Source organism: Aquarana catesbeiana, linkage group LG01 (assembly GCF_042186555.1).
Source record: "Aquarana catesbeiana isolate 2022-GZ linkage group LG01, ASM4218655v1, whole genome shotgun sequence".
Classification (NCBI taxonomy): Eukaryota; Metazoa; Chordata; class Amphibia; order Anura; family Ranidae; genus Aquarana; species Aquarana catesbeiana.
The window spans coordinates 761,639,506-761,652,065 of NC_133324.1; the positions used below are offsets into that span (position 1 = coordinate 761,639,506).

Sequence of the window (12,560 nt, forward strand, 5' to 3'; positions counted from 1 at the left end):
TGGACCCCTTGTTATGTTGGCAGGTTGTGCAGGAGTTAACATAATTCTTACAGTCAAGTTTCAAGGTGGGCCACCACAAGGATCGTTGGATGAGTTTGGATGTTTTCCGTACCCCAAAGTGCCCAGCAAGTTTATGGTCATGAAAGCTTTTAAGGACCTGAAGCCTGGCTTGCTGTGGAACAAAGATCTTGTCCTGATGCCAAAGGAATCCCTCTTGACTTCTCAATGAGGATGCCTTTTGTTCTGAACATTGAACTGAGGCCTGTTTGATTCATGCCTTTAGGTCAGGTTGAATTAGTAGGAAGTTTGGTGTTGACAGAATTGTACTATTCATTGTTTCCTCGGGAGTATCTGGAAACATTCGGGATAAGGCATCGGCCTTCCCATTCTTGGAGCCTGGGTGATAAGTGATGTGGAAGTTGAACCTGAAAAAGAACAAAGCCCTTCGGGCTTGACGAGGTCTTAAGCGTTTGGCAGTTCTAAGGTATTCCAGGTTCTTATGGTTAGTAAAGATCATTATAGGATGGACAGCCCCTTCTAGAAGATATTTCCATTCTTCCAGAGCAGTTTTTATAGCCAATAGTTCCTGGTCCTCGACATTGTAGTTCTTCTCGGGCTGGCTCGTCTTTTGCATCTCTACACTGTTTACTTAGTTTTCATACTAGTAGTAGCATTACCTTATGCCATGAGGAAAGATCCTCATCCTAAAAGGTATCAATTGAATCAACATTCTTCTAGTGTCAAAAAAACTGAATAAACTATTAAATAGATTAAACAACATTATTGATTATATATTTACCACATCACCTCTTCTAAAAGGAAGCTCTGCTTTGATTAGAAAAATGATAAAACAAATATAATATGTAGCAACGCCCCTTCCCCCAGGGAGCTGCTGTTTGTATTGGGCTTTTCTGTTCTCAAGTGGGTGACTTGATTTGATAGTTCTGGCACCCACTGCCAAACCTTGGATTATCAATCAAGTTTATTGGGGAAAGACTGTCTGGCAGTTTAGAAAACACAGTTAATTTGACAACGTCAAACAGTATTTCAGTTTAATTTCAGTTTTCAGAATTTCAGTTTAACTAGGCAGCTCAAAACACAATGCACAAATACACAACCCTGCACATAAAGAAATACGCTAAGAAAGATATCTGTAAATTGAGGCAAACTAATTTGAAAGGTCCATCCCTATATTACTGGCCAATGTATTTTAGAGTCTGCTGATGCTTGGACCATTTTGGAATACTGTCCCTGGTGGCAGAATCTGGTAGGCAAAAGGTTAGCAACCTGAGCAAATAAAGTATGAACTTGGTTGGCCAACAGGCCTCTACTACTCTGGACTCCTGGTTGATCTCTGGTGAGGGATCACACTTTACATCCTGAAGTTCCCTTCCTCAAGCTGGTAGTGAAAATGGCTGCAACTGTCTACCTTCCTGGAGTTTCAGATGCCAGTGCCCTTCTATTTCTCCATAGCAGCCCAAATAGCCTGGAAGGGGTCTCTGGTCCCCTTTAACTGTGGTTGCTGCTGTGCAGTGTGTGCAGAGTATTCATAGGTAGCAAATTCAGTCCTTGTCTTCAGAAGTGCCCATAAAGAGCAATAACTCAGTCTTTTTTCCTCCAAGCAGCAACTCTCCTCCAGGTGCAGCCACCTGGTCCTCAACAGCTGGGGAATGTAATTCCTACCTCCCTTCCCCAGCTGCATGTGTCTCTCCTCTTACTTGATTGACTACCTCCAGCTACCCATGTAAGGCTGTGGCAACATTCATTCCAAGTACTTCCTGTGTCTGGTCTCCAAAGACAGGGCCATGGCCCCATCATGCTTAGGGACACTGTTAATTAGAACACTGCTCTTTCAGGCTGTTAATGCAGCCAGTTCCCTCTGATATTTATGACACTGCAGCTTTCTTAGTTAAAAAGATTGGAACTGTGAGAACTTTGACATGTATATGGCCACTATTAAATTTGACACCCTCCTCTCACCCTAAATGTATCCATAATCTAACCCAGCCTTTTTCAACCAGGGTGCCTTCAGGTTTCTTTAGGGGTGCCTTGGCAAAACGCCTAAAAATCGCTCAAAAATTGTATACATGCTAACAAGTGGATGAAGCCTGCTTTTAGTTACACAATAAGGAGGACGTTGGGTGCACAGCATCCATGTTTGCCCCTCCCCTGCCCTTCTGTGTCAGCATTGGGGTCACATTGACTGAATGAAGGAGAGAAACTGATGGACAAAAAAGAAACATCAGAATACTAGTCAGTACCAGTGTATTTGCTTTGGAAGAATAAATTACCTCTAACACTGGGTGTCCTACATATGTGAATGTTGCTGCATTATGTAAAACTATTAGCTTAGTTATTTTACATTTAAAGCGGAGCTTCCTTTACAGGGAATGGCAGCGGCAGCACCCAAGAGCAATTAAAATATTGGCTGGGGTGCCGACATAGCTGGATCCCTGGACAGGTAAGTGTCCTAATATTAAAAGTCAGCAACTATAGTATTTGTAGCTGCTGACTTTTAATTTTTTTGGTGGGGGCTGGAGCTCTGCTTTAAGAATGGGGTGCCTCAGGGTTGTGCATAATTTTAAAGGGTACCTTGACTGAAAAAAGGTTGAGAAACACTGACCTAACCAGTAGTCTAATCCATAGCATTAATGTAACCAAGTGTTCAATGACCTTATCCAACACCAAATGTATTGACCCAATAACTAATACTCATGTAGAAAGCATGTCTCATAGCATTGCAACCTCTGCACCAAAAGCTGATAATCCAGTGCCAGCAATGTCCACAGAAATGTATTCACTTGATCCAGCATAGTCTTGCCAAACCAGGCTCAACCCAAGAGTCCCCTACAACAATAGGAACAGATTCCAGTGCTGCTACAACTTTACAAATTCACCCCACATTGCCACTGTGCTCAGTGGGGATGCGGGGGTAAGCAAGTCCCTTAACAAGTAAAAAATTTTCATGACATAACAAAGTGAATAGGCCTGTAGTTTGTTTACAGTTTTTTCATTTTTCATATTAGTTAAAAGAAGTAGATAAAAATGTTAATTCTCTGAATTTTAAACTTCTTCTTTGAGCTGTTGATTAGGTCTCCAGTCTACACAATTACAAGCACTATTCCTATAGAATAGTGGTTGTTAAGTACAGTGCATATAAAAAGTCTACACACCCCTAGTAAAATGTCAGGTTTCTGTGATGTAAAAAATGAGACAAAGATAAATTATTTCAGATTTTTTTCCACCTTTATTGTGACCTATAAACTGTACAACAAACTGACATCTTTTAGGTGGAGGGAAGAAAAACTAAAGAACTAAAATAATATGGTTGCATAAGTGTGCACACCCTTAAGCTAACACTTTGTTAAAGCACCTCTTGATTTTATTACAGCACTCAGTCTTTTTGGGTATGAGTCTATCAGCATGGCACATCTTGACTTGGAAATATTTGCCCACTCTTCTTTGAAAAAACACTCCAAATCTGTCAGATTGTGAGGGTTTCTCCTAGGGGCGGATCCAGAGTCTAGTCTCGGGGGGGCACTGCCAGAAAATAATTTTTTTTTGCGGACAATTTATCGGGGAAATGGCTGGTGTTGGCGCTTGAATCGTCCTAGCACCATGGTTGTTATGGTGTCAGGATGATTGAAGCACATTATTTCTATTATTACATTGTTATATAAAATTAAATAGTTCAACTCACCATAATGCAGAAACAGTGGGAGCCCTGAGCGTGTCACTTGCCACCGTCACCTGCCACCAGATGCAGATTGTCACTTTTCACGTCACCTGTCACAAATTGTGGACTGTCACCTGCCACCGTCACCTGCCACCAGATGCGGATTGTCACTTGCCACAAGTTGCGGATTGTCACTTGCCACGACACCTGCCACCAGATGTGGATTGTCACTTGCCACGTCACCTGTCACTCGTTGCCGATTGTCACTTGCTGCTAAGGTGGGGATTGTCTCTTGCTGTCTCCCAGAGTCAAGCAGCAGAGAGATGATGTAATCTCTCTGCTGCCCGCGGCTGCCTGCACAGTGAGGGCGGAACTGCAGGGCAGGCAGTGAGAGATGATGTCGGTTTACCCTACAAAATCTGTTTCCTCTAGTTCTCGGCTGAGATCGGAACTCTGACCTCCCAGCCCTCTGCACCGCTGCTCCTCCTACTCTCCCACAAATGCTAATCATCCTTCTACTGCCCCCCGCCCCTGTGAGCATCCATCTTCCAGGTGATATTGTCGGACTAATAATGATGACATAATAGGGACCGCAGGGTGAACTTCCAGTGTCTGTACCGAAATAGGTTTCCCCAGAAAACCGGGGACGCGCACGGGGGGCGGTAGAAGGATGATTAGCATTCGGGGGAGTGAGTAAGTAGGAGGAGCAGCAGTGCAGAGGGCTGGAGGGGCGGAGTTCCGATCTCAGCCGAGAGCCTGGGGAAACTGATCTCGGCACAACACCAGCCTGCCCACTCTCTCACCCGCAACTAATTTCTCAGGGGGGGCAATTGCCACGTTGCCCCCCTAGATCCACCCCGGGTTTCTCCTGTGTACAGCTCTCTTCAGATGTCCCCACAGATTTCAAATTGGATTCAGGTTTGGGCTCTGGCTGGGCCATTCCAAAACTTCAGTCTTCAGTCTTCTTCTGTTGAAGCCATTCCTTTGTTGATTTGGATGTATGCTTTGGGTCGTTGTCATGCTGAAAGATGAAGTTACTCTACATTTACATTAGGGATGAGCCGAACACCCCCCGGTTCGGTTCGCATCAGGAACATGCGAACAGGCAAAAAATTTGTTCGAACATGCGAACACCCTTAACGTCTATGGGACACGAACATGAATAATCAAAAATGCTTATTTTAAAGGTTTATATGCAAGTTATTGTCATAAAAAGTGTTTGGGGACCTGGGTCCTGCCCCAGGGGACATGTATCAATGCAAAAAGAAGTTTTAAAAACGAATGTTCTTTCAGGAGCAGTGATTTTAATAATGCTTAAAGTGAAACAATAAAAGTGTAATATTCCTTTAAATTTCATACCTGGGGGGTGTCTATAGTATGCCTGTAAAGGGGCACATGTTTCCCATGTTTAGAACAGTCTGACAGCAAAATGACATTTCTAAAGGAAAAAAGTCATGTAAAACTACTATCGCTAGCGCCGGCTATAATGAATTGTCAGTCCGGCAATACACATAAAAGTTCATTGATAAAAAATGGCATGGAATTTCCCCACAGGGGAACCCCAAACCAAAATTTTAAAAAAATAAATGTGTGGGGGTCCCCCTAAATTCCATACCAGACCCTTTATGTCTAGTGTGGATATTAAGGGGAGCCCCACGCCAAAATTTTTCAAAAATGGCGTGGGGGTCCCCCTCAAAATCTATACCAGACCCTTATCCGAGCACGCAACCTGGCAGGCCGCAGGAAAAGAGGAGGGGACGAGAGCGCCCCCCCTCCTGAACCATACCAGGCCACATGCCCTCAACATTGGGAGGGTGCTTTGGGGTAGCCCCCCAAAGCACCTTGTCCCCATGTTGATGGGGAGAAGGGCCTCATCCCCACAACCCTTGCCCGGTGGTTGTGGGGGTCTACGGACGGGGGCTTATCGGAATCTGGAAGCCCCTTTAACAAGGGGACCCCCAAATCCCACCCCCCCCCGTGGGAATTGGTAATGGGGTACAAATGTACCCCTACCATTTCACAAAAAAAGTGTCAAAAAGGTTAAAAAAAAAAGAGACGGTTTTTGACAAGTCCTTTATTAATTCTTTCTTCTGGTCTTCTCCATCTCCATCTTCTTCTCCATCTCCATCTTCTTCTTCTTCTCCATCTCCATCTCCTTCTCCTCCATCTCCTTCTCCATCTTTTCCTTCTCCATCTTCTCCTTCTCCATATTCATCTTCATCTTCATCTTCTCCTTCTTCTCCTCCTCCTTCTTCATCTTCTTCTTCCTCCTCTCTTCTCGTCCCGCATCTTTCTCTGGCTTCTTCTCTGCTCCGTCCGCACGATCCGCCTCAGTGGGAGTCTTCCACCGTGTGACGCTTCGTTTCTTCTGACACTTCTTATATAATGGAGGGCGGGGCCACCCGGTGACCCCACCCTCCTCTGACGCATGGGGACTTCACGGGTACTTCCCTATGGCTTTCCTGTGTTGTCAGAGGGGGGTGGGGTCACCCGTTTACGTAATCCGTTATATAAGAAGTGTCAGAAGAACCGAAGCGTCACAAGGAGTCACAAGGTGGAAGACTCCCACTGAGGCAGATCGTGCGGACGTAGCAGAGAAAAAGCCAGAGGAAGAGGTGAGACGAGAAGAGCGGAGGAAGAAGAAGATGGAGAAGAAGAAGATGGAGGAAGAAGAACACCGAAGGAAGACCAGAAGAAAGGAGATGGAAGAAGAAGCGGAAAGAAGAAGAAATTAATAAAGGACTTGTCAAAAACCGTCTCTTGTGTTGTTTAACCTTTTTGACACTTTTTTTGTGAAATGGTAGGGGTACATTTGTACCCCATTACCAATTCACACGGGGGGGCCGGGATCTGGGGGTCCCCTTGTTAAAGGGGGCTTCCAGATTCCTAAAAGCCCCCTGCCCACAGACCCTCACAACCACCGGGCAAGGGTTGTGGGGATGAGGCCCTTCTCCCAATCAACATGGGGACAAGGTGCTTTGGGGGGGCAACCCCAAAGCACCCTCCCAATGTTGAGGGCATGTAGCCTGGTACGGTTCAGTAGGGGGGAGTGCTCTCTCATCCCCCCTCTTTTCCTGCGGCCTGCCAAGTTGCGTGCTCGGATAAGGGTCTGGTATAGATTTTTGGTGGGACCCCACGCCATTTTATTTTATTTTGGCACGGGGTACCCCTTAATATCCATACTAGACCTGAAGGGCCTGGTATGGAATTTAGGAGGACCCCCACACATTTTTTTTTTTAAATTTGGTTCGGGGTTCCCCTGTGGGGAAATTCCATGCCATTTTTATCAATGAACTTTTATGTGTATTGCCGGACCGATAATTTATTATAGCCGGCGCTAGCGATAGTAGTTTTATATGACTTTTTTCCTTTAGAAATGTCATTTTGCTGTCAGACTGTTCTAAACACGGGAAACATGCGCCCCTTTACAGTCATACTATAGACACCCCCCCATGTACGAAATTTAAAGGAATATTACACTTGTATTCTTTCACTTTAAGCATTATTAAAATCACTGCTCCCGAAAAAACGTCCGTTTTTAAAACTTTTTTTTTTTTGCATTGATACATGTCCCCTGGGGCAGGACCCAGGTCCCCAAACACTTTTTATGACAATACCATGCATATAAGCCTTTAAAATTAGCACTTTTGATTTCTCCCGTAGACTTTTAAATGGTGTTCTGCGGCTTTCGAATTTGCCGGGAACACCCCAAATTGTTCGCTGTTCGGCGAACGGGCAAACAGCCAATGTTCGATTTGAACTCATGTTCGACCTGAACATAAAGCCCATCCCTACTCTTCATGTAAAGCTTTTTGGCAGAATCCTGAAGGTTTTGTGCCAATATTGACTGGTATTTAGAACTGTTCAGAATTCCCTCTACCTTGACTAAGGCCCCTTTTCCAGCTGAAGAAAAACAGCCCCAAAGCATGATGCTGCCACCACCATGCTTCACGGTGGGTATGGTGTTCTTTTGGTGATGTGCAGTGTTATTTTTGTGTCAAACATATCTTTTGGAATTATGGTCAAAAAGTTCAACCTTGGTTTCATCAGACCATAACACATTTTCGCTTTTGGAAGACTTCAGATATGTTTTTGCAAAATTTACCTGGGCTTGGATATTTTTCTTTGTAAGAAAAGGCTTCCGCCTTGCCACTCTACCCCATAGCCCAGACATATGACGAATACGTGAGATTTTTGTCACATGTACCACACAGCCAGTACTTGCCAGATATTCCTGCAGCTCCTTTAATGTTGCTGTACATCTCTTGGCAGCCTCCCTGACCAGTTTTCTTCTAATCAATTTTGGAGGGACGTCCAATTCTTGGTAATGTCACTGTTATGCCATATTTTCTCCACTTGATGATGACTGTCTTCACTGTGTTCCATGGTATATCTAATGCCTTGGAAATTCTTTTGTACCCTCCTCCTGACTGATACCTTTTAACAGTGAGATCCCTCTGATGCTTTGGAAGCTCTCTGCGGACCATGGCTTTTGCTGTAAGATGCGACTAAGAAAATGTCAGGAAAGACCTATTAGAACAGCTGAACTTTATTTGGGGTTAATCAGAGGCACTTTAAATGATGGCAGGTGTGTACTGACTCCTATTTTACATAAGTTTGAATGTGGTTGCTTAATTCTGAAAACAGCTACAACCCTAGTTATAAGAGGGTGTGCACACTTATGCAACCACATTATTTTATTTTTTTATTGAAGTTTGTTTTTCAATTGAGTTGTACAGGTTATAGGTCACATTAAAGGTGGAAAAAATTCTGAAATGATTTACCGTTGTCTCATTTTTTTACATAGAAGAAACCTGACATTTTAACCGGTTCCCAACCGGCTCACGTCTATATACGGGGACAGAATGACTCCCATGCGCGAAACCTCTTACAGATACGGGGTTCCTTAAAGAGCCCTGCCAGAGGGCGCGCGCGCGCCTGCTGCATGGCAGGGGACCCGATGTGTATGGTCGCAAAAGCCATCAGCCACGCCCAATCACGTGCACGAGGATTTTACACAGTTACATAGTTAGTAAGGTTGAAAAAAGACACCGGTCCAACCTGAGTGAGCACCCACAATTCTCCCTATCCCCGCACATTGCATCCCATCAAGATGCCCATCCACTATATTATTTTTTTTATATATATATATTTAAGGTACCCATGTAGCGCCATCAATCTATGCAGCGCTCCACACAAACCCACACCAGTCCCCACCCCCAAGGGGTCTGCAATCCAAGGTCCCCACCGATACACCAGGGCCAGTTTTTTGACAGAAGCCAATAAACCTAACAGCATGTCTTTGGAGTGTGGGAGGAAACCCACGCAGGTACAGGGAGAACATGCAAACTCCAGGCAGGTAGTGTTGTGGTTGGGATTCGAACCAGCGACCGTATTGCTGCGAGGCGAGAGTGCTAACCACTAAACCACTGTGCTGCCCAAATAAACACACAAACCCCTGTGCTGTCAGAGGAGAGGAGACATGTCGTTTGTTCCTACGATATAGGAACAGCGATATGTCTCCTCTCCTACTCAGTCCTATCCCCATACAGTTAGAACACACTGAGAGAACACACATTTAACCCCTTGATCACCCCCCTAGTGTTAACCCCTTCCCTACCAGTGTCAATTACACAGTAATCAGGGCATTTTTATAGCACTGATTATTGTATAAATGTCAATGGTCCCAAAAATGTGTCAAACGTGTCCGTCGCAACGTCGCAATACCGCTAAAAATCGCAGATCACCGCCATTACTAGTAAAAAAAATAAAAATAAAAATGCCATAAAAATGCCATAAATCTTTCCCATAGTTTGTAGACGCTATAACTTTTGCGCAAACCAATCAATATACGATTATTGCAATTTTTTTTACCAAAAATATGTAGAATATATATTGGCCTAAACTGATGAAGTAATTTGTTTTTTTAAAAACATTTTTGGGGATATTTATTATAGCAAAAAGTAAAAAATATAGTTTATTTTTTAAAATTGTCGCTCTTTTTTTGTGTATAGCGCACAAAATAAAAACCTCAGAGGTGATCAAATAGCACCAAAAGAAAGCTCTATTTGTGGGGAAAAAAAGGACGTAAATTTCATTTGGGTACAGGATTGCATGACTGCGCAATTACCAGTTAAAACAGCACAGTGCCAAATTGTAAAAAGTACTCTGGTCAGGAAGGGGGTAAAACCTTCCAGGGCTGAAGTGGTTAACAGGGGTGTGTAGATTTTGTATATCCACTGCATATCCTGGTAGGAAGCACCAATAGTTATGTTTTCCAGACTTCGATGGCATAGCTCTGGATGGAGGAGACCTGATGCAATCCTACACTGTCCCCCACCTTGCTAAATCCCTCTCTCTTTGGAACCTCCTTTCTCACTTTCCCTCCTAGCATTCACAACAAAGCATTCCAAACAGGTATACTTTAGGAAGATGCCCAAAGGCATAAGAAGACCACCATAGCACGGCTGCACAGAGCAATTGTTGATGATTGCCCATTGGATGCTTCACTGTGCATCTCCTGCATTCGCTCATGTGACATCACAAATCATAATAAATTACCAATACATAGGGCAGCACTCATTTGCTCAGTAGCCTTTCACCAGGGATCTTCTTGTTACAGCACCATACAAATAAATAGATAACAGCTCAAACAACCAGATAGAAATAGAATTATTTTATCAGTGGCATAACTATTTATTTGATTAACAATAGAATAAATAAAATGTTAATGTTTTATGAGACTGATATTTCAAGCAGAAGGTTAATATAAAAACAATATGACATGTAATCTGCATCGACGTCTGCTGTCATGTATCACACAGAAAGCTTGTTTGCCAAGTAATCACATGGTACATTATCATTATTTAGGACAATAAAAAGTTCTGACACGTCACAAATGCCAGAGTGGCTGAACCTTGAGCTTTCTTTACTTAGGAAAACTTTTTTTTATAGCTTCCTCTATTCTATCTCATTGCTAAAAGGTGACAGGCACCTTCACAGAAAAGGGAAAAATAGTTGCTAGCACTAGAAAAATATATATTGGCATTCCTTTGAGGTAGCCTGTCTGTAATCATAAATGAAGTGGATGCAAATGGATGTCGTAAACAGACTGCTGAATTATAGAAAAATTGTAAGTATGAGTTCTGCTACAACAGACTTATTCAATAGGATAATGCAAAGAGCAAAGAAGATGTGCAAACTGCAATAACCCATAGCACCCAATCAGATTTTACATAACTAGAGTAGGGTTAGTGTGATTTGCTATGGGTTATGGGTGCACATTGTACTGCTAGAATTAATAAACCTGAAATAGGTCTACTTAACTGCAGCATTGATTGCATATGAGCTGTCTGATGCACAATTTAATTTAATTGATCTAAAGTGCAAGGAATATACCTTAAGGACAAAAGTTAGAAAGCCAGGAAATCCGTACTACAGCTACTGAGTATGGTGAGTACAGCCTGTTAGCTAAAACAAAATAGTTGTATCTAAAAAAGCCAAAAAAACAAATGAAATATTAAGTAACAAGTGTCATGGTCTTAATAGAAAGGCAAGATAACAGACTGGAAAATGCAATGAAAATGCATTAATATTTTTTTACATTTCTTTTAGCATCGCTACCATTATTGTAGTGTTGTTTTTATATTTCTCTCTATTATTGTTCTATATAAATATATTTGGGTTTATAGTTTTCGCCTGGAAAAAAATACATAGAAATTGTATTACTGCCATGCAAAATATAAGAAAAAGCACTTTTTTGCTTATTTAGCAATATGCGATACATGGCTGTTCCATTGGAGCAACTTATATGCTAAGGAGGCAGCATTTGTATTTTTTTTTACACACTGTAATTGGTAGTATTTATGGTATTATATGATATATAGCATTAATCAAAACTTTTTTTTCTTGATTATTTTTTATTCTGCTTTCCATGGCCACAGTAATAACTCCCAGTGTCAATGGCCATAATAATAACCCCCAACTATGGTGTCAGTGGCCACCATAATAACCCTCAGCATTGAGGTGAATGGCAGCAATAATAACCCCCAACTATGGTGTCAGTGGCTGTGATAACAACCCCCCAGCACTTGGTTTCTGTGGCAGCAAAAATAACTCCCAGCATTGGTTGAACTAGATGGACTTGTGTGTCTTTTTCAACAAGACTAACTATGAAACTATAGTGTCAGTGGCTGCCATAATAACCCTCAGCATTGATATGAGTGGCATTTATAATAACCTTCTACTATGGTGTCAGTGGCTGCGATAATAACCAGCACTGGTTTCTTACCTAGTTACATAGTTACATAGTTAGTCAGGTTGAAAAAAGACACAAGTCCATCTAGTTCAACCAATAAAAGGGAAAAAATAAATCCATTCAATCCCACATACAAAAGCCTGTATCTACAGTTGATCCAGAGGAAGGCAAAAAACCCAGCAAAGCATGATCCAATTTGCCCCAGTAGGAGAAAAAATGCCCTCCTGATCCCCTGAGAGTCAATCGGATATTCCCTGGATCAACTTTACCTATAAATGTTAGTACCCTGTTATATTATGTACAAATGTATGTTTCTGTGGCTTTAATAATAACTTCCAGCATTGGTGTCAATGTCCGGAATGATAATCCCTAGCATTGGTGTCAGGAGCCACAATAATAAACTCCAGCATTGGTGTCAGTGGCAGCAATATTAAACCCCAGCATTGATGTCAGTAGCTGCAATATTAACACCCAGCATTGGTGTCAGTGGCCGCAATACTGAACTCCAGCATTGGTGTCAGTGGCCACAATATTATTAAACCCCTGCATTGGTGTTAGTATCTACAATAATAACCCCCAGCCTAGTGTTGGTGTCAGTGGATGTAATTATAAACCCCAGCATTGGTG

The 12,560-nt window shown here is 42.6% G+C and overlaps 1 long non-coding RNA gene across 1 annotated transcript in view; it reads left to right on the forward strand.

Annotated features, from left to right (window-relative positions):
• Positions 1-10,609: 10,609 nt before the first annotated feature.
• Positions 10,610-12,560, forward strand: part of LOC141113055 (uncharacterized) — a 40,188-nt gene continuing 38,237 nt past the window's right edge. The window contains exon 1 of the long non-coding RNA XR_012236705.1: positions 10,610-10,808. This is a non-coding gene — a long non-coding RNA (uncharacterized lncRNA). The remainder of the gene's footprint in view (positions 10,809-12,560) is intronic.